The 22474-nt window shown below is 47.9% G+C and overlaps 1 long non-coding RNA gene across 1 annotated transcript in view; it reads left to right on the top strand.

Moving 5' to 3' along the window:
• Positions 1-8783, top strand: part of LOC143997756 (uncharacterized) — a 45980-nt gene extending 37197 nt beyond the window's left edge. The window contains exon 2 of the long non-coding RNA XR_013277732.1: positions 8419-8783. This is a non-coding gene — a long non-coding RNA (uncharacterized LOC143997756). The remainder of the gene's footprint in view (positions 1-8418) is intronic.
• The last annotated feature ends 13691 nt before the right edge of the window (positions 8784-22474 follow it).

Genomic DNA, 22474 nt, shown 5'->3' with positions numbered 1-22474 from the left:
CCATCTCTCATCCTTCCACTAATATAACCTTCCTCAATGTTTATTTGACTTTGTAGTGCTGTGTACTCTGCGGATCTCTCTTGTTGGCAGACTGAGCGATGAGAGGAGATTCGCGTTTCCTCTTACAACTAATTGACTCGTCGGCGGAGTTCTGCAGAAATGACATGGCCGACTCATGGAGACTCTCTACTCGATGGGTGCTGGAGAGGTAGCTCTCCTGACAGTTATGAGGGGGGATTTGGAGTCGGGAGGGAGGACAGTATTTGAGATAGGAGGAAAGATTTTTTTTTTGGAGGGGGGGTAATGCTAGGAGAGGTTATTTGTGCTGGGGGGGTTTGGGATGGAGGCATTATTTGTGCTGGGAAGGGGAGATGAGGGTGGGGGGTTGTGCTGGGGGGGGGGGGATTTGGGATGGAGGCATGATTTGTGCTGGGAAGGGGAGATGAGGGGTGGGGGATTTGGGATGGAGGCATGATTTGTGCTGGGAAGGGGAGATGAGGGGTAGGGGTTGTGCTGGGGGGGATTTGGGATGGAGGCATGATTTGTGCTGGGAAGGGGCGATGAGGGTGGGGGTTGTGCTGAGGAGGGGGGGATTTGGGATGGAGGCATGATTTGTGCTGGGAAGGGGAGATGAGGGGTAGGAGTTGTGCTGGGGGGGATTTGGGATGGAGGCATGATTTGTGCTGGGAAGGGGAGATGAGGGGTGGGGGTTGTGCTGAGGGGGGGGGATTTGGGATGGAGGCATTATTTGTGCTGGGAAGGGGAGATGAGGGGTGGGGGTTGTGCTGGGGGGGGGGATTTGGGATGGAGGCATGATTTGTGCTGGAAAGGGGAGATGAGGGGTGGGGGTTGTGCTGGGAGGGGGATTTGAAATTTGGGGGGGGGGGGTTTGTACTAGGAGGGGAGATTGGCAGGGGGATTTGTGCTAGGAGGGGTAAATTGGGGGAGGGGTGGATTTATGTACCGATACCAATTCTGGTATTGTTGTCGATACCAAGCATTTGAGCGAGCTTTTAACCTCTTGTTTACCGGGCACTTAAACCCCGTCCTGCCCAGACCAATGCCCAGCTTTTAGCTCTGTCACACTTATGCCCTGTACACACAGTCGGACATTCCAACCACAAAATCTGTCTGATTTTTTCTGACGGAGTTTGTCCTAAACTTGTGTTGCGTACACACGGTCAGACAAAGTTGTCGGAAAATCCGATCGTTCTGAACGAGGTGACGTTCGTTGCGTACGACGGGACTGCGTAGAGGCCAGTAGCCAATAGCTTCGGTCTGGTAATTTCATCTGAGCATGCGTGGCACTTTGTGCTTCGGTATTCTCTACAAACGATCAGAAAACGTCCGATCGGATTTTGTGGTCGGAAAATTTGAGATCCTGCTCTCAAACTATTACTGTCGGAATTTCAGACGGAAAAAGTCCGATAGAGCCCACACACGATCGGATTTTCCGACAACATAATCCGATCGGACCTTTTCCGTCAGAATTTCCGACCGTGTGCACGGGGCATTTGAATGACAATTGCGCGGTCATACAACACTGTACTCAAATGAATTTTTTACCATTTCTTTCACACACATGGAGCTTTCTTTCAGTGGTATTTGATCTTCTGTGGGTTTTTTATTTTTGCTAAAGAAAATAAAAACACATTTTATAGCTGGCAAATGGGTTATTTTTCTCCTTCATTGATATTCGCTGATGAGGCTGCACTGATAGGCACAGATAATGTGTCACTGATGGGCACAGATAAGGTGACACTGATGAGCACAGATAAGGTGTCACTGTTGGGCACAGATAATGTGTCACTGATGGGCACAGATAATGTGTCACTGATGGGCACAGATAAGGTGACACTGATAGGCACAGATAAGGTATCACTGATAGGCACAGTTAAGGTGACACTTATGGGCACAAATAAGGTGACACTGATGGGCACAGATAAGGCATCACTGATAGGCACAGGTAAGGTGACACTGATGGGCACAGATAAGGTGTCACTGATGGGCAGAAATAAGGTGACACTGATGGGCACAGATAAGGTGTAACTGATAGGCACAAATAAGGTGACACTGATGGGCATAGATAAGGTGACACTGATAGGCACAGATAAGTTGTCACTGATGGGCATAGATAAGTTGTCACTGATAGGCACAGATAAGGTGTCACTGATGGGCACAGATAAGGTGACACTGATGGGCATAGATAAGGTGACACTGATAGGCACAGATAAGGTGTCACTGATAGGCACAAATAAGGTGACACAGATAGGCACTGATAAGACGGCACTGATAGGCACAGATAAGACAGCACTGCTGGGCACTGATAAGACAACACTGGGGGATGTCACTGATAGGTGGCGCTGGTAGGTGGTATTGATAGGCAGCACTGGTGATAAGGCACTGATTGGTGACATTTTATAGGTGGGCACTGACGGGTGGTACTGTGGCCACTGGTAGGTGGCACAGAAGCCTCTACAGAGGTTCTCCATGATGGAGACTAATGTCCCTCTTACAGTCGCAAGTGATCGGCTTTTTTTCTCTTCACACTGCCAGCGTGAGAAGAAAAAACAGCCGATTACCGGCTCTGTTTACATCACATGATCAGCTGTCATTGGGTGACAGCTGATCATGTGGTAAGGGTTCGGGATCGACCCCCATACTCCGATCTGCGATCAGCCGAGTCTCATAGACTCGCTGACCACAGAGGGCGCAGGGCGCACACAGGCCGCTCGAGCACGGGAGGATGTCTATGGACGCCCTCCTGGTAAAATAGGTCTGCGCTGTAGCCATCTTTCGGCTATATCGCGGACAGGAAGTGGTTAATACTTTGCGATGCGATTTGCATCAATACAAAGGGCTAGGAGAGGTTATTTGTGCTAGGAGGGGGATTAGGGGCGGAGGGAGGATTTTTGCTGAGAGGGGAAATGCGACTGGGGGTTGTGCTGGGGGATTTGGAATTTTGGGGGAGAGGTTTTGTACTAGGAAGGTAGATTGGCAGAGGGATTTGTGCTTGGAGGAGTAAATTGGGGAGGGATGGATTCATGTAGGGAATGCACCATACTGCATCGGTGCCGATACCAAGCATCCGAGCGAGTATCAGTACTCGCCCAAATGCTCCCCAAACCGATACAACATTAATGGGCGCAAATCGCACTGCAAAGAACCGCATTTGTGATTTGAACAGGAAAGCGGTGCAATTCCTGTCCGAATCGCATGCAATTTCCCCCATCGCTCCTGTGTGTGTGAGTGTGTGTGTATAAAAACGGATTAAAGCACCATCTAGTGGGCAGTTTAAAAAGTGTTAGAACTCACAGTACATATCTGCCCACATGCAAAATAATCTACATAGGTGTCCTGGTCCGCCGATGATAGCAAATCACAGCTGCTGGTGGTGCTCACAGGGCTGGAGGAGATGTAGAGGCGGTCCGCCCCCCCCCCCCCAAGATGACATCATCTATGCCCTACACCTATGGGGTCCCAGAACTTCTCCTCCAGCCCTGTGAGCACCCCCAGTGGCCCTGATTTGCTACCATCGGCGGACCGGAATACCTATGTAGATTATTTTGCATGTGGCCAGATATGTACTGTGAGTGTTAACATTTTTTTAAACTGCCCACTAGATGGAGCTTTAATCCCTTTCTATTCACAAACACAGGAGCAATGGGGGGAAATTGCATGCGATTCGGTCAGGAATTGCACCGCATTCCTGTTCAAATCGCACGCAATGCTTTGCAGTTCGATTTGCGACAACTTTTTTTGTACTGATGCAAATTGCACCGCAATGTATCGGTATTCGGTGTTGGCGAGCACTTGACCAAAAGTATCAGTACTCGCCAATATAAAACCGGTATCAGTGCAATCTTAAATTTGTGCTTGGAAGTCTTTTGTTCTTCCTTTCTTCAGCCTCCTGTACTTCCTGGCCTCACACATGTGGTCAGTGCAGGTGTTAGAAACCACAGGGCCCCGTACAGCCTACCTGACAATGCACCCCCCTCCCCACCCCCCCCCCAGAAAAAAATATCAAACCAATATTCTCACAAAAAATAAAATCATTATTAGTAGACAGACAAATAACATAACATAACATAAATGCCTGCTAAATCTAAAAGATAAAACTGTAATGAGTTAATAAATAAAGTTCTGTGTGTGAACACAGTTTACTATGCTTCAGTTATGAATGAACACAATACTGATCACTCACTGTGTTCATTCTGAAAAGGAAGGGGCTGGTAAAGGAAATATCCTGACCGCCAACTGTCCCCCCCCCCCCACCCCCATGATCCCACATCAGCCAAAGAGGAGAATCAGATGTGGGCAAAACAGAGGAGGATCCGTGTGGCTGGGGTGCAATTACAGAAACAATGCCATGTGTGTCTCTCCCTGCAGCAGCTGAAAGCAGGCTGGAGGGAGAGGGGAAAAAATGCCTTTCAGCTGCTGCAGGGAGAGACACACAAGGCATCATTTCTGTAATTGCACCCCTGCCGCGCCCATCATCCTCCCTGTCCTGCCCACACCTGGTTCTCCCTGCTGCCAGGGCCCCCCTATGTGTCCGGGAGGACTGGTGGTACCCCCTTATCAGCTGCCCTGTATGTGGTATCTCCATACTCAGGAGAAGTAGCAGAATGTGTTTTGGGGTGTAATTCTAATGCCCTGTACACGCGGTCGGACTTTCCGATGGAAAATGTGCGATCGGATCTTGTTGTGGGAAATTCCAATCGTGTGCAGGCTCCATCTGACTTTTTCCGTTGGAATTTCCGACACGCAAAGTTTGATCGCGTGAAGACAATTCTGACAGACAAAGTGCCACGCATGCTCAGAATAAATTACGAGAGGAAAGCTATTGGCTACTGCCCTCTTTATAGTCCCGTCGTACGCGTTCTACGTCACCGCGTTCTGAACAATCAAATTTTCCGACAACTTTGTGCGACCGTGTGTATGCAACAAGTTTCGGCCAAAATCCGTCAGAAAAAATCCGAAGGATTTTGTCGTTGGAATGTCCGACCGTGTGTACGGGGCATAAGAATGTCCATGTTGTGTGTGAAAAATATAAAACGAACAACTTTGTGTAAAATAAATTCATTTTCATTTTATTTCTGCATTTTCCAAAACTTGTGGCAAAAAAATGAAGACTTCAAAGGAATCGCCATGCCGCTTAAAAATACCTTGGGGTGTTTACTCTCGAAAATGTGATCATTTTGTTGGTGTTTCTACTGTCCTGGGGGTCCAGGGCCTCCAAAAATGTGAGAGGTAGTCAGGAAATTAGATGCGTAATTTATATCCCTAGAAAGTTTGAAGGTGCTCCTTGGATTTTGGGCCCCTCTGTGTGGTTAGTTTCACACATGTGGTATCGCCATACTTGGGATGAGTGGCAGAATGTGTTTTTGGGATTGTAATTTTAGTATGCCCATGATGTGTGTTAGAAATATCTTATTTACCAGTTCAGCCCCGGAAGAATTTAACTCCTTCCTGACCAGGCCATTTTTTGCGATACGGCACTGCGTCGCTTTAACTGACAATTGCGCGGCCGTGCGATGTTGTACCCAAACAACATTTATGTCTGTTCTTCCCCACAAATAGGGATTTATTTTGGTGGTATTTGATCATCTCGGCGGTTTTTATTTTTTGCGCTATAAACAAGAAAAGAGCGTACATTTTGAAAAAAAACCACAATATTTTGTACTTTTTGCTATAATAAATATCCCCCCAAAAAAAGTTTTCATCAGTTTAGGCCGATATGTATTCTTCTACATATTTTTAGTAAAAAAATAAAAATAAATCGCAATAAACATATATTGATTGGTTTGCGCAAAATTTATAGCGTCTACAAAATAGGGGATAGATTTATGGCATTTTTATTTTTTTTACTATTAATGCCGGTGATCTGCGTTTATTTGCATCATTGCAACGTACACATCGAACACTTTTGACACTTTTTTGGGACCAGTAACATTTATACAACGGTCAGATCTAAAAATAGCCACTGATTACTGTATAAATGTCACTGCCAAGGAAGGGGTTAACACTAGGGGGCGATAATGGGGTTAAATGTGTTCCAAAGATGTGTTCTAACTGTGGGATATGTGGCTGACTAGAGGAGGAGAGAGATCATTGTTCCTACTTAGTATGAACACACGTTCTTTCTCCTCTTCCTTGACAGAACTGGGATTTGTGTGTTTGCACACACAGATCCCGGTTCTCGCTCTGTCACGAGCGATCGCGGGTGCCCATCGGTCATTGCCCGCTACAACGTCTTAAAGAGCCTATGTACAACTATGACGGCTCACGCAGGGGAGCCATCCTGCTGCAGTATAACTGCGGCGGCTGGTCAGGAAGAGGTTGACAACTTTGTGTAAAAAAAAATAAAAAAAAATTTTCAATTTCTTTTTGCATTTTCCAAAAACTTGTGGCGACAAAAAAAATCACATTTTCAAAAGACTCATCATGCCTCTTAGAAAAAACCTTGGAGTGTTTGCTTTCTAAAATGCGATCATTTTTTGGGTATTTCCATTGTCCTGGTGCTACAAAAAATGCGTTAGGTAATCAGGAAATTAGATCTGTAATTTATGCCTCTAGAAAGCCTGAAGGTACTCCTTGATTTTTGAGCCCCTCTATGTGATTAGGCTGTGAAAAAGTCTCACATGTGTCCTATCCCCTTACTCGGGAGGCATAGAAGAATGTATTTCAGGGTGTAATTCTAAGTATGACTATGCTGTGTATGAGAAATAACTTGTTAAAACTTATAATTTTTCAAAGAATTGTTGAGAAAAAATGACTTTAAAAAACCTTCAATTGCCTCTTACTAAATACGTTGGATGGTCTACTTTCCAAAAAGGGGTCATTTGGGGGGTATTTGTACTGTCCTAGCATTTTAGGGCCTCAAAAAATGACAGTACATCGGGATTGATCAGTTTTCAAATATATATATATGTATATCATAGTTTGTAGTTTGTATATCTACAGTTCGTTTTGGGTCTATTTGTCTGAGTACATGGTCCTGGTCCTCCTGACCAGCCCCCAGGAAGGCTATGGCCTGGGGTGCGGTTCCACCCAACTTTGTTGCCTTGGGGCTGGCTAGCCCAAGGCATGGAAACTAGAGGAGGATTCTGAGGTGGTTGGGTGCCGTCTCCGGTCCGGGAGAGACCCATTGAACTTCAAGCATTCCAGGGGAGGTCTCTTTAGAAGAACACCACGTACGGGTTGGTTTTCTTAACAAGAGCCTGGAAGGGCTGAAGTAACCAAGAGAATCTGGTCTTGTGGATATCGCCGAGTGGCCTGAAAGATCCAGATATCCTACAAGTGTTCTACAGCTTAGTTTCCTACGTGACCTTGTGAGAGAGGGACTGTCCAACCTGAGTGATCATCCAGCTGTGAATGATTATTCTCTGGATGCAGTCAAAGTAAGCAAGTTCCTTAACGTTTATAGACTTTGACATTGAGAGAACCTGAATTCCTTCCCAACCCTCTGATCCCAAGTTGAAAGACTGTTCAATGGTTGAAGTTTGCAAATAAAATCCATTCAATTGGATCTATTGTCAGTCTCAAGTTACTGGGTCACCTACCACGGGACATCCCCTAGACGTGCCACAAGGAGAAGCGGGAGGTAACGGTAAGCCCAAAAATAACCAGCAGCTCCTTCGGGTGGTTAGTGCTACATATATATTTTTTATGAACCAATTAAATGTTCCCAATTGTTCACCAAATTCTATCTTCTATTGCACTCAAGCACTTCATGTAAAGTCCCACCCTTGTTGCTCTCCCCGCTCTGATCACCACGATCTTGGCGGTCGAACGTTCAGCAAACTTTTGTGTGACCCGTGTGTAAGCAAGCCAAGCTTGAGCGGAATTCCGTAGGGAAAAACCAACCAAGTTTTTTTTTTCCCAACGGAAAATCAGCTCGTGTGTACGGGGCATGATCGTTATATGAAAACAAAAATTGCCAGAAAATGCCCGGATTGGAAGTGGATAAACACCAAACATCCGAAGTTCAGGTTAAACCCTACATTGGGACAAACTTCATCCCTATTCACAATACAGTTTTTAATGCGATTATAGCCAGGAAACGGTTATTTTTCAGGAATGGGGGTCTTTTAATCCAGTTTGTGGTGGTTGGAACCAATGGTGAGTACTTTAGGGACTTTTCCTGGTACTGGGCAAATAAAATGTAAAAAAAAAAGGTATCCGTGGTCCTTATTACTTCAGGGAGTTGTGAAGGTTACGTTGTAGGGTTGGACCGCACCAGTCGCAGTAGACTGTGTGATCTGAGCCTACATTGCCCACCTCAATGAACCCATGACAGCCAAGATTTACACTTCAATACAGAGACTGCTGGAGCTCCCCTTCACCCCAAAACATCCAACATGATATACTGAACCCCGAAATCATGATTTTTTTTATTTTTGTTTCCTTCTTAAACAGAACTCCATCGAGGATCTTGAGATTCCGAATCCGATATTGATGGACGCAGTACAGACAACAACGACACCTACAAAGTTCCTTAAAGAAGGCGACAGCGTGCAGCCCAACTGTCTGGGATGTGTGTTCTCCATGCTGCCCTCCCGCTGACACCCACCAACCTGTCCACAAGGGGGAGTCTGACTGACAACGAGCATTTATCCGTGTTCTGTATAAGTGGGGGATGGGGGAGGGGGGGGGTGGTAATTCACTGAGATGATACATCTGTCCACACAAGAATTTGTTTAGAACATTTCTATGTGATATCTGATCATCTGCTGATAAATGACAAAGAACAATTTCAATAAATGATCGTTGTTTGATTTGGAGCCTTGGTTTTATTTGTGTTCTTTTTATGGGAAATAGATAGATAGAATAGAATAGAATAGATAGATAGAATAGAATAGATAGATAGATAGATAGATAGATAGAATAGAATAGAATAGAATAGAATACATAGATAGATAGATAGATAGATAGATAGATAGATAGATAGATAGATAGATAGATCCTGTCAAAACATTTGAAACCCAACTTTCAGATAACCTTAACAAAAAAAAGATCCAACAAAACCACAAGTCAAGCTCTTTAATCTTTTAATTAACAAATTATATTATATACAATAGTGTATATCCTCCTCTGTCCAATTCACCCCCCACAGTAGTGTAGTTTCCTGACCTTCTTTGCTGTGGGGGAGCGCCACTGGCTATGAGCCGCCGAGACCGTCACTGAGTGCCTTGCCTTTCTTTGATCTTCCATGATCCATCCCTCCCGCCTCCATCACACTATCCCTCCCGACTCCATCACACTATCCCTCCCGCCTCCATCACACTATCCCTCCCGCCTCCATCACACTATCCCTCCCGCCTCCATCACACTATCCCTCCCGCCTCCATCACACTATCCCTCCCGCCTCCATCACACTATCCCTCCCGCCTCCATCACACTATCCCTCCCGCCTCCATCACACTATCCCTCCCGCCTCCATCACACTATCCCTCCCGCCTCCATCACACTATCCCTCCCGACTCCATCACACTATCCCTCCCGCCTCCATCACACTATCCCTCCCGCCTCCATCACACTATCCCTCCCGCCTCCATGATCTATCCCTCCTGCCTCCATCACACTATCCCTCCCGCCTCCATCACACTATCCCTCCCGCCTCCATCACACTATCCCTCCCGCCTCCATCACACTATCCCTCCCGCCTCCATGATCTATCCCTCCCGCCTCCATCACACTATCCCTCCCGCCTCCATCACACTATCCCTCCCGACTCCATCACACTATCCCTCCCGACTCCATCACACTATCCCTCTCGACTCCATCACACTATCCCTCCCGCCTCCATGATCTATCCCTCCCGCCTCCATCACACTATCCCTCCCGCCTCCATCACACTATCCCTCCCGACTCCATCACACTATCCCTCCCGCCTCCATCACACTATCCCTCCCGCCTCCATCACACTATCCCTCCCGCCTCCATCACACTATCCCTCCCGCCTCCATCACACTATCCCTCCCGCCTCCATGATCTATCCCTCCTGCCTCCATCACACTATCCCTCCTGCCTCCATCACACTATCCCTCCCGACTCCATCACACTATCCCTCCCGCCTCCATCACACTATCCCTCCCGCCTCCATCACACTATCCCTCCCGCCTCCATCACACTATCCCTCCCGCCTCCATCACACTATCCCTCCCGCCTCCATCACACTATCCCTCCCGCCTCCATCACACTATCCCTCCCGCCTCCATGATCTATCCCTCCTGCCTCCATCACACTATCCCTCCCGCCTCCATCACACTATCCTTCCCGCCTCCATCACACTATCCCTCCTGCCTCCATGATCTATTCCTCCTGCCTCCATCACACTATCCCTCTTGCTTCCATGATCCATCCCTCCTGCCTCCATGATCCATCCAACCCTCCTGCCTCCATCACCCCATCTCTCCCGCATCCATGATCCATCCCTCCTGCCTCCATCACCCCATCTCTCCCGCATCCATGATCCATCCCTCCTGTCACCATCCTGTCACCATCTCAACAAACCTCCTGCCTCCATAACACTATCCCTCCTGCCTCCATGATCCATCCCTCCTGCCTCCATCACACCATCCCACCCGCCTCCATGATCCATCCCTCCTGTCACCATCATACTATTCCTCCTGTCACCATTACACCATCCCACCCGCCTCCACAGGGCCGTCTTTAATTTTGATTGGGCCCTGGGCAAACATTTTCTTGGGGCCCCCCTCCCTCCATTCTGAGACATACAAAAAATAGCAGGTAGACTCAAAATCAGTTTACTGCAGCAGATCACGCAGTGATTGCAATTGTTTGCCAGAGGTTACAGCCTATCCTTACTGCTCGCTGGCTGGTTGCTAGAGGTTACAACACATCATTTCTGCTTGCAGATTGGTTGCTAGAGGTTAATGCACATCATTACCACTTACTGATTGGCTGCTATAGATTAAAGCAGATCACTACTGTTCGCTGATTGGTTGCTACAGGTTAATGCACATCATTACCTCTCACTGAGCAGTGGAGCAATCCTAAATAATTGAGCAAGTAAAGGGGCACATTAACCACTTACAGACAGGACCATTTTGCTGGCCAAAGACCAGACCACTTTTTGCGATTCGGCACTGCATCGCTTTAACTGACAATTGCGCGGTCGTGCAACGTGGCTCCCAAACAAAATTGACGTCCTTTTTTTCCCACAAATAGAGCTTTCTTTTGGTGGTATTTGATCACCCCTGCGGTTTTTATTTTTTGCGCTATAAACAAAAATAGAGTGACAATTTTGAAAAAAAACGCATTATTTTTTACTTTTTGTTATAATAAATATCCCCCAAAAATATATAAAAAAACATTATTTTCCCTCAGTTTAGGCCGATACGTATTCTTCTACATATTTTTGGTAAAAAAAAAAAAATCGCAATAAGCAATTATTGATTGGTTTGCGCAAAATTTATAGCGTTTACAAAATAGGGGATAGTTTTATGGCATTTTTATTAATATTTTTTTTTTACTAGTAATGGCGGCGATCAGCGATTTTTATTGTGACTGCGACATTATGGCGGACACATCGGACATTTTTGGGACCATTGTCATTTATACAGCAATCACTGCTATATAAATGCAGTGATTCCTGTGTAAATGACACTGGCAGTGAAGGGGTTAACCAGTGGGTGGCAGTGTAGGGGTTAAGTGTTCCTAGGGGTGTGTTACTAACTGTGGGGGGCTGGGCTTTCATTTAGTGAACACTGATCTCTGCTCCAATCACATGGAGCAGAGATCAGTGTCACTAGTTGCTAGGCAGAATGGAGAAATGCTGTTTACAACGGCATTTCTTCATTCGGCCGCCCCGTGAGATGATCGCGGGGTGCCCGCGGCGATCGAGTCCGCGGGACCCGCGACCGGACTCACGGGGGTCCGGACCAGCACAGGAGCGTGCCACCCGCGGCGTGCTCCCGATGGCAGAGCGGCAAATTTAAAAGGGACGTACAGGTACGCCCATTTGCCTGCCCGTGCCATTCTGCCGACGTACATCGGCGTGCGCTGGTCGGGAACTGGTTAATACACATACTACAGGAGAGTGTCAGAGAGTGCAGACATACTACAGGAGAGGTTCAGAGACTGCAGACATACTGCAGGAGACAATCAGAGACTGCGGACATACTGCAGGAGACAATCAGAGACTGCGGACATACTACAGGAGACAATCAAAAACTGAGGACATACTGCAGGAGACAATCAGAGACTGCGGACATACTGCAGGAGACAATCAGAGACTGCGGACATACTGCAGGAGACAATCAGAGACTGCGGACATACTGCAGGAGACAATCAGAGACTGCGGACATACTGCAGGAGACAACCAGAGACTGCGGACATACTGCAGGAGACAATCAGAGACTGCGGACATACTACAGGAGACAATCAGAGACTGCGGACATACTGCATGAGACAATCAGAGACTGCGGACATACTGCAGGAGACAATAAGAGACTGCGGACATACTGCAGGAGACAACCAGAGACTGCAGACATACTGCAGGAGACAATCAGAGACTGCGGACATACTACAGGAGACAATCAAAAACTGAGGACATACTACAGGAGACAATCAGAGACTGCGGACATACTGCAGGAGACAATTAGAGACTGCGGACATACTACAGGAGACAATCAAAGACTGCGGACATACTGCAGAAGACAATCAATCAGAGACTGCAGACATGCTACAGGTGATGGTCAGAGAACTTTCAGCAATGCACAGCTTGACAGTTGAATAACAAAGCTCAGGGTTTAAGCAGTCAGGCATTTTATGGGTGTAAGGACATACCTGGCCATCCAAACTCACTACATACATTTAGAGGTATGTGGGCGGGGCTTCCATTCTCTGATCTCACTACAACAGCCGAGAGCTCCACTGATGCTTTGTAGGGGGGCCCCGTTACCCGCGAATTGGGGCCCCGATGAAGGTTTTGCAGAGTGCACAGAGGACACGGGAGGCTGTATTCCCGCGCTAGCCAGCTGAGAGGGGGGGGGGCCGGGAGCTCCACTGATGCTCTGACCCCGCCCCGTGCAGCCTGTATGCTTGGAACAGAGCGGCTGTAGTGAGAGCCAGTGATCGGAGTGGGCGTGTCAGTGGAGCTGAGGTGTGAAGCTGGGGTGAAGCTGGGGTTAAGCCGTGCTTTAAGAAGAGATTACTTAAGCAGCCAGGTGAGAGTGGCTGGCCTCTTAAGTTGAACACATGGAGAGGTAAGCTGACAGACAAACATTACTGTATATCCATGACACACCCCTACCCACCTCCAAACACTGTTCCTTGGTTCCCCCTGTACCCACCTCCGAGCATCATTCCTTGGTTCCACCCCTAACCACCTCCAAATACTGTTCCCTGGTTCCACCCGTAACCACCTACAAACACTGTTCCTTGGTTACACCCATACCCAACTCCAAGCACCATTCCTTGGTTCCATCCCTATCCAGCTCCAAGAACCATTCCTTGGTTCCAACCCCTACCCATTTCCAAACACCGTTCCTTGGTTCCACCCATAATCACCTCCAAACACCGTTCCTTGGTTCCACCCGCACCCAACTCTGAACACCGTTTCTTGGTTCCAACCCCTACCAACCTCCAAATACCGTTCCTTGGTTTGACCCCTACCCACCTCCAAACACCATTCCTTAGTCCCACCCCTACCCAATTCCAAGCCTTGGTTCCACCCTTACCCACTTCCAAATACTGTTCCTTGGTTCTACCCCTACCCACCTCTGAGAACCATTCCTTGCTTCTACCCCTACCCACCTCCAAGCACCATTCTTTGGTTCCAACCCCTACACATCTCCAAACACAGTTCCTTGGTTCCACCCCTACTCACCTCCAAACACCATTCCTTGGTTCCACCTATATCTAATGCTGAGCACCATTTCTTGGTTCCAACCCCTACCAACCTCCAAACACCATTCCTTGGTTCGACCCCTACCCACCTCCAAACACTGTTCCTTGGTCCCACCCATACCCAATTTAGAGCACCCTCCCTTGGTTCCACCCCAACCCACCTCCAAACACTGTTCCTTGGTTCTACCCCTACCCACCTCCGAGCACCATTCCTTGCTTCCACCCCTATCCACCTCCAAACACTGTTCCTTGGTTCCACACATACCCAAATCCAAGCACTATTCTTTGGTTCCAACCCCTACGCATCTCCAAACACAGTTCCTTGGTTCCACCCCTACTCACCTCCAAACACCATTCCTTGGTTCCACCTTCAGCGCCTAGAGGCGATTCAGTTCGCATTGTGCGCTATACAAGTATTTCATTCATTCATTCATTCACTATTCCTTGGTTCCATCCCTATCCAGCTCCAACCACCATTCCTTGGTTCCGACCCCTACCCATCTCCAAACACTGTTCCTTGGTTCCACCCCTAACCACCTCCAAAATCCATTCCTTGGTTCGACCTCTACCCACCTCGAAACCCCGTTCCTTGGTTCCACCCATACCCAACTCCGAGCACCGTTTCTTAGGTCCACCCCTACCCACCTCCAAACACCGTTCTTTGGTTCCACCCATACCCACCTCCAAACACCGTTCCTTGGTTCCACCTGTACCCACCTCTGAGCACCGTTCTTGGTTCCACCTCTACCCTCCTCCGAGCACCGTTTCTCCTATTAGTGTCCCTTTTGTGCCAAGTCATTTGGATGGAATTTGTTAATGATAACAAAAAAATAAGTAAAATAGATCCTGTGCATCCAGTAACAATAGATCCCTCCAGCAACAGTAGATTCCCCAGCAACAACTGACCCCCAGCAACATAAGCCTTCCCTAAGCAACAATAGACTAGCCACCAGCAACAATAATCTCCCCAGAAACAATAGAACCCCCAAAATAGATCCCTTCCAGCTTCAATAGATCCCCCGGCAGCCAGCATCAATTGACCCTGCAGCACACCCGAGCACACCTTGCCATTACATACATTTAGTGCTGGATCTGCTTTTCCCCACATTCCCGCTGAAAAAAACACCCTGTTCTGAATACTTTATTATTCCCAAAGGGAAATTAAGGAGATGGAGAGATAGTTCATGAATAGAGAAAATGTAGATCAATAGATGGATATATAATCCTTCCCCGCGTTCCTTCGGTGGTCACAGGGGAGGAAGTGATAGGAAGCTTAGTGAGAGCTCACTGTGTATTTTCTAACCTGGAGATCCTGCCAGGAACAACACTTCCTGTTGCAGGCTGACAAGACTATGCCGCTGAGTCACAATTAGAATGCTGTGGTGCATGACTTTAGTTGGCCTTTAGGCTGCATATTCAGTAGACCTGACAGATGGCATAACAGCCAACCAATGAAGCTCACACTGCATTCTAATACCGCTGCTGCCAATTGCCACATACTGGACACTTTAGGGTAAACTTAAATTACATAGAAGCCAACAGCATGTCCTGGCAGGATTGGTAAACCCTTGAAGCAAACATGGCTGCCCTGGAAGGATCGGTAATCCCTTGATGCAGACATGGCTACCCTGGCAGGATTGGTAAACCCTTGAAGCAGACATGGCTGACAGCAGGATTGGTAAATCCTTGAAGCAAACATGGCTGTCCTGGTGGGATTGGTAAACTCTTGATTCAGACATGGCTGTCCTGGCAGTATTGATAAACCCTTGAAGCAGAAATGGCTTTCCTGGTAGGATTGGTAAACCCTTGAAGCAGACATGGCTGTCCTGGTAGGATTGGTGAACCCTTGAAGCAGACATGGCTGTCCTGGCAGGATTGGTAAACCCTTGAAGCAGAAATGGCTTTCCTGGTAGGATTGGTAAACCCTTGAAGCAGACATGGCTGTTCTGGCAGGATTGGTGAACCCTTGAAGCAGACATGGCTGTTCTGGCAGTATTGATAAACCCTTGAAGCAGACATGGCTTTCCTGGTAGGATTGGTAAACCCTTGAAGCAGTCATGGCTGTCCTGGCAGAATTGGTAAACCCTTGATGCAGACATGGCTGTCTGGCATGATTGGTAAACCCTTGAAGCAGACATGGCTGTCCTGGCAGGATTGGTGAACCCTTGAAGAAGACATGGCTGTCCTGGCAGGATTGGTAAACCCTTGAAGAAGACATGGCTGTCCTGGCAGAATTGGTAAACCCTTGAAGCAGACATGGCTGTCCTGGTAGGATTGGTAAACCCTTGAAGCAGACATGGCTGTCCTGGCAGGATTGGTGAACCCTTGAAGCAGACATGGCTGTCCTGGCAGGATTGGTGAACCCTTGAAGCAGACATGGCTGTCCTGGCAGAATTGGTAAACCCTTGAAGCAGACATGGCTGTCCTGGTAGGATTGGTAAACCCTTTACCCAGACATGGCTGTCCTGGCGGAATTGGTAAACTCTTGACGCAGACATGGCTGTCCTGGCGGAATTGGTAAACTCTTGACGCAGACATGGCCGATTTGGCAGATGATAATCTTTAGTAAAAGACGGTAAAGTACAGCGATGTCAGTGAGCAGACTTTGTATCTTTATCCAGCTTTCCTGTAACAAAACTTCCTTTGGGATGACAAGGTACACACGCCTTGTCATCGGAGGAATTAAGCCGCCTGTCTGGCTTTGACTTTCCCGTATTTGGTTTTAGGGCTTTAGAGTAAATCAAAGGCGAAGGTAAATAGGAACTCCCGGCTGTAATCCACAACACTTTGCTGACCTGAGTCCAGGAGAACACACAACCTATCGCCTCGGAAAGGGAGAACACAGCGTGCGGGGAATGGACCGCTGGATACAGACGGCACTGATCCTGGTGTTGTCCGTGGTGATTACAGGCGCCTCCAAGGATGTCCTCATTGACAATGCCATCAGGAAATGTAATCACAAGCTGGGGACTAACTTCAACTTCAAATTGGCTGACGCTCCACCCAAACAAATACAGGTAATCAGACCCGATCGGCAAACATACATCACACCTTCATTTATATTGTATATACCAGGGGTCTCCGAACATGGGCCACATTTGGCCCACTACAAGAAGCAGCCCAGCAACCCAGCTTGGGTCAGGGGTGTATCCTGAATGTGCAATGATTGAGGATTCAGCTCTGCAAAGGCTGTCCATGGTCTTCCTTTCTGATATAAGGGGGACTCTAATGGGGATTCTGACGTATGGGAAGACTCTGATGGGAACCCTGTTGTATGTGGGGACTCTGATTGGGACACCCGATGTAAGGGGGACTCTGACTATGATTCTGATGTATGAGGGGACTCTGATAGGGACCCTGATGTAAGGAGGACTCTGACTGACTCTGATGTATGAGGAAACTCTGATAGCGATGCTGATTTAAGGGGAGACTCTGATAGGGACCCTGATGTAAAGAGGGAGTCTGGTGGAGAGTGGACCCTAAGGAAAGAGGGAACTCTAATAGGTACCCTGATGTAAGAGGAGACTCTGATGTAAGAGAGGACTCTGATGGGGACACTGATGTATCAGGGAGCTGTGATAGGGACCCTGACGTAAAGGGAGACTCTGATGTAAGAGGGGACTCTGATGGGGACCCTGATGGGTACACTGATGCATCAGAGAGCTGTGATAGGGACCCTGATGTTAAGGGGACACAGATGAGGATCCTTCTGTAAGGGGAACGCTAATGGGAACCCTGATGTAAGGAGATAGTCTGGTGGGGACCCTAAGGAAAGGGGAAACTTTAATGGGGCCCCCTATGTAAAGGAGGAATCAGATTGTGCCTCTAAAGTATGAGGAGACTCTGATAGGGACCCTGATGTAAGGGGGGACTCTGATAGGGACCCTGATGTAAGGGGGGGATCTGATGGGGACCCTGATGTAAGGGGGGGATCTGATGGGGACCCTAATGTAAAGAGAGAGCCTGGTGAGGACCCCAAGGAAATAGGTACCCTGATGTAAAAGGAGACTCTGATGTAAGAGGGGACCCTGATGGGGACTCTGATGGGGACACTGATGTATCAGGGAGCTGTGAAAAGGACCCTGACGTAAGGGGAGACTTTGATGTAAGAAGGGACTCTGATGGGGACACTGATGCATCAGGGAGCTGTGATAGGGACTCTGATGTAAGGGGGACTCTGATAAGGATCCTTCTGTAAGGGGAACTCTGATGGGAACCCTGATGTAAGGAGAGTCTTGTGGGGACCCTAAGGAAAGGGGGAATTTTAATAGGGAGGAATCCGATTGTGCCTTTAAAGTATGAGGAGACTCTGATAGGGCCCTGATGTATGAGGGGACTTTGATAGGGACCCTGATGTAAGGGGGGACTCTGATGGGAACCCTGATGTAAGGAGATAGTCTGGTGGGGACCCTAAGGAAAGGGGAAACTTTAATGGGGACCCCGATGTAAGGGAGGAATGAGATTGTGCCTTTAAAGCATATGGAGACTCTGATAGGGACCCTGATGTAAGAAGAGACTATGATGGGGAACACTGATGTTATGGGGGCTCGGATTGTGACTCTGATGTATGAGGTTACTTTCATAGGGGCCCTAATGCAAGGGGGGACTCTGATGTGGATCCTGCTGTAAAGGGGACTCTGATGGGAACCCTGATGTAAGGAGGGAGTCTGATGGGGACCCTAATGAAAGGGGTAATGCTAATTGAGACCCTGATGTAAGGGGGGACTATCATTGTGACTCGGATGTGTGAGGGGACTCTGATTGGGACCCTGTTGTAAGGGGGGACTCTAATTGGGACCCTAATTAGATTTTTTTCAGTCTACAAACATTTGTAAAATATACCATGTGGCCCTCATACTGAAAAGTTTGGAGACTCCTAATATATACCGTATACAGTTTGTAATTTAGGGTTTTCCTCTATTGGATGGAGTGGGGGAGGGTTTGGACCCTCTGTCGGGATTTCACTGCCATCTAGTGGCGTAACTGTAGACATTGCAGCCCCCACCTCAGCTATGGGGCCCAAGGGTGGGAAAGGGGCCCAACTAGGGAGGTTTTCTGATGTCTCTATTCCAGAAGAGCCGAGGTCAGATGGACAGAATTATGCTGCTGCTGGCCACCAATTTCACATCCCTCCTCTGAGTAGATTTTTTTTTTGCCTTCAGAACGTCTGGTCATCCCGGCCGGCACTAAAACGAACCCAGTATTCCCAACTCAATATTCCCGAGGAAATCCAAGACTGTCTTCTTAGCTAAAAAGTAACATTTGAGGTTTTTAACCCTTTCATGACTAAGCCTATTTTTGGAATTTGGTGTTTACAAGTTAAAATCCATATTTTTTGCTAGAAAATTACTTGGAACCCCCAAACATTATATATATATATATTTTTAGCAGAGACTCTAGAGAATAAAACAGCGATTGTTGCAATATTTTATGTCACACGGTATTTGCGCAGTGGTGTTTTAAACGCAACTTTTTGGGAAAAAGGGACACTTTCATGAAAAAAAAAAAAAAAAAACAGTAAAATTAGCCCAATTTTTTTGTGTAATGTGAAAGATAATGTTACGCCGAGTAAATAGATACCAAACATGTCACACTTTATAATTGCGCGCACTTGTAGATTGATGACAAAGTACGGTACCTAAAAATCTCAATAGGCGACGCTTTAAAAAAAAATTACGGTTACCAGGTTAGCGTTACAGAGGAGGTCTAGTGCTAGAATTATTGCTCTCGCTCTGATGATCGCGGCGATACCTCACATGTGTAATTTGAACACCGTTTACATACGCGGGCGCGACTTCCGTATGCGTTTTCTTTGCTTCGCGAGCTCGCGGGGATGGCGGGCGCTTTAACATTTTTTTATTTTTTTTTTTATTTTTTTTATTTATTTTAAAATGACTAAATTGTTAAAAAAATAAATAAATAAATAATTGATCACTTTTATTGCTGTCACAAGGAATGTAAACATCCCTTGTGACAGTAATAGGTGGTGACAGGTCCTCTTTATGGAGGGATCGGGGGGTCTAAAAGACCCCCCACCCCTCCTTTACACTTCAATGTATTCAGATCGCCGAAAACAGCGATTCTGAATACCGGATATTTTTTTTAAACCGGCGCCATTGGCAGCCGAGTAAACGGGAAGTGACGTCATGACGTCGCTTCCGTGTTTACGATGAGGAGACTGGAACGAAGCCGATTACGGCTTCGTTCCAGTTCCTCCGCAACAGCCGGAGGCGTCGGATCTCTGATCGGTGCTCCCGATCGAGCGGGAGCACCGGTAACAGCGGCGAGAGGCGGCGGGAGGGGGGACGTCCCCTCCCGCTCCTCCGGCATAACAGCCGAGCGGCTTTTAGCCGCATCGGTTGTTATGCCTGGATAGCCAATCGCCTGCTGCAAAAAAACGGTACCGGGATGATGCCTGCAGGTGCGGGCATCATCCCGGTATAACCCCCGGAAGCCAAGTAAGCAGATCTGCGTACGCTCGGCGGGAAAGGGATAATTAAGTTTATGGAGTAATTGTGCATAGGAGTACTAGCAATACTATCAATGATGCAATAATATAAGTGTAATCAGGGTCGGGACAAGGGGTGGGCAGGAGAGGTAGCTGCCCTGGGCACACTGGAGCAAGGGCACAGAGAATAGACACGGGGCAGTAAACCCATTCTACTACATGCGTTACCAGTGGGGGGAGGGGAGGTGCAGTTCCGCATTCCCTGCCCTAGGCATCAGACAAACCTGCCCCGGTACTGAATGAAATGCCATTATTTTTGATTATTCCACTACTAAACCACAAATGTTCAGCATTTTGCTGGCTGGGGTGGTAGAAGGGTGGTGGGGGGGGGGGGGGGGGGGGGGGCTTAGAATTTACACCAAAGTCTTAAGATTGTATACTTCAACAAAGATCCAGCGATGCTGAAAATTGTTGGTGATCTACCGAGTAGTAAGCTGAAGAATGAATGGTAAAGTTTCCTCCCGGCACTGCTGCTTCTCCCTAGGAACTCTGTCCTCATCTCCGCTCCCTCGCAGTGTACTGATTATATTGACAGCTCTCCCGATACCTGTCCTGGATTTAGACATTGCGTTAGGATCGGGGGCATACCTACAGGGGTCACAGGGGTCGCCATTGAGACCCGGCCCCATGCAGCCCATCGGTATATCAGGAATGCGAGGACAGCGGGGGGCAACGGCATGTAGAGAAATTAATCCCTCCATGTAGCCGCTCCTCCTCTCCCTCCCGCAAACATTCAGCAGCTGCAGGAGAGAAATGGAGGACATCCCATGTAGCCCCCATCGCCTCCTATTCCTGTCCTGCTGCCCGAGCCCCTGTGTGCTACCCTACCCTGCCCCCGGTACCAATCACGGACTCTTTTTTTACAAATGAACGGGAAGCCCTGTCCATTCATTCTGTGCAGATGAGGCTGCAGAGAAAGGAACTGAGGACTTCAGTCCTCAGTCCCTTTCTCTGCCTCAAAATGGAGACATCAGGGGGTTTGCTTAAATATTTCACCAAAGCTCCCCCCCCCCCCCCCCCCAATGTGGTCCTAAAAAATATGTAAAAAATAATTTTAAAAAATGACATTGTAAAAAGTAAATAAGATTGTCCGATTTCCATCATCCAATCATGTGCAAGCAAAATTATGTTTTTTTTTTATTTTCCTAGCACCAGATTGGATATTCTGTACAAAGTAAAGCTTTACCACATTTTACTAAGGAGAGGCAGAGTGCACAGTCTATTTGCCTCTAGTGCTGTGGTTCTCAACCTTTCTAGTGCCTTGACCCCTGTGATAAAGTTCCACAAGTTGTGGGAACCCTAACGGTAAAATTATTTTCATAGCGGTGGGTTGTCAGCACCCAAGGCAAGACAAGTAATTTGCGCCCCTAACCCACGGACATTTAGCGCTCCTGAGTCCCTTCTACTCCTCGTACAGTATTAAAACCCCTTATGGTTTTAGGATGTACCACTCATTCTCTTTGTTCTACTTTTATCTCTTTCTATCCTAATTTCTTGTTTCCCCCCCCCCCCCCTCCCTCTCTCTATAGCCATCTTTTTGTTCTTTCTCTTATTCTTTCCTCTCCCTTTTTTCTTTGTTCCTGCCCCTCTTTTCCTCTCCCTTTCATGTATTCTCTATTTTCATTCCTTCTCTTTAATCTTGGGGTGAGGGGTAATGGGATGAGTGGCAGTGCTGGTGGGGGAGTTGGGTGAGTGGCAGTGCTGGTGGGGAGTTGGGATGGGTGGCAGTGCTGGCGGGGAGTTGGGATGGTTGCAGTGCTGGCGGGGGAGGAGTTGGGATGAGTGGCAGTGCTGGTGGGGAGTTGGGATCAGTGGCAGTGCTGGCTGGGGAGTTGGGATGAGTGGCAGTGCTGGCGGGAGTTGGGGATGGGTGGCAGTGCTGGTGGGGAGTTGGGATGGGTGGCAGTGCTGGTGGGGAGTTGGGATGGGTGGCAGTGCTGGCGGGGAGTTGGGATGGGTGGCAGTGCTGGCGGGGAGTTGGGATCGGTGGCAGTGCTGGCGGGGAGTTGGGATTGGGTGGGCAGTGCGGCGGGGAGTTGGGATGGGTGGCAGTGCTGGTGGGTGAGTGGGATGAGGTGGGGCAGTGCTGGT

This window comes from Lithobates pipiens, unplaced genomic scaffold (genome assembly GCF_037356315.1).
Source record: "Lithobates pipiens isolate NorthernLeopardFrog02 unplaced genomic scaffold, aLitPip1_a1.2 Scaffold_19, whole genome shotgun sequence".
Classification (NCBI taxonomy): Eukaryota; Metazoa; Chordata; class Amphibia; order Anura; family Ranidae; genus Lithobates; species Lithobates pipiens.
The sequence above is the reverse complement of the archived record's forward strand: the minus strand, read 5'-3'. Positions and strand labels throughout refer to the sequence as shown.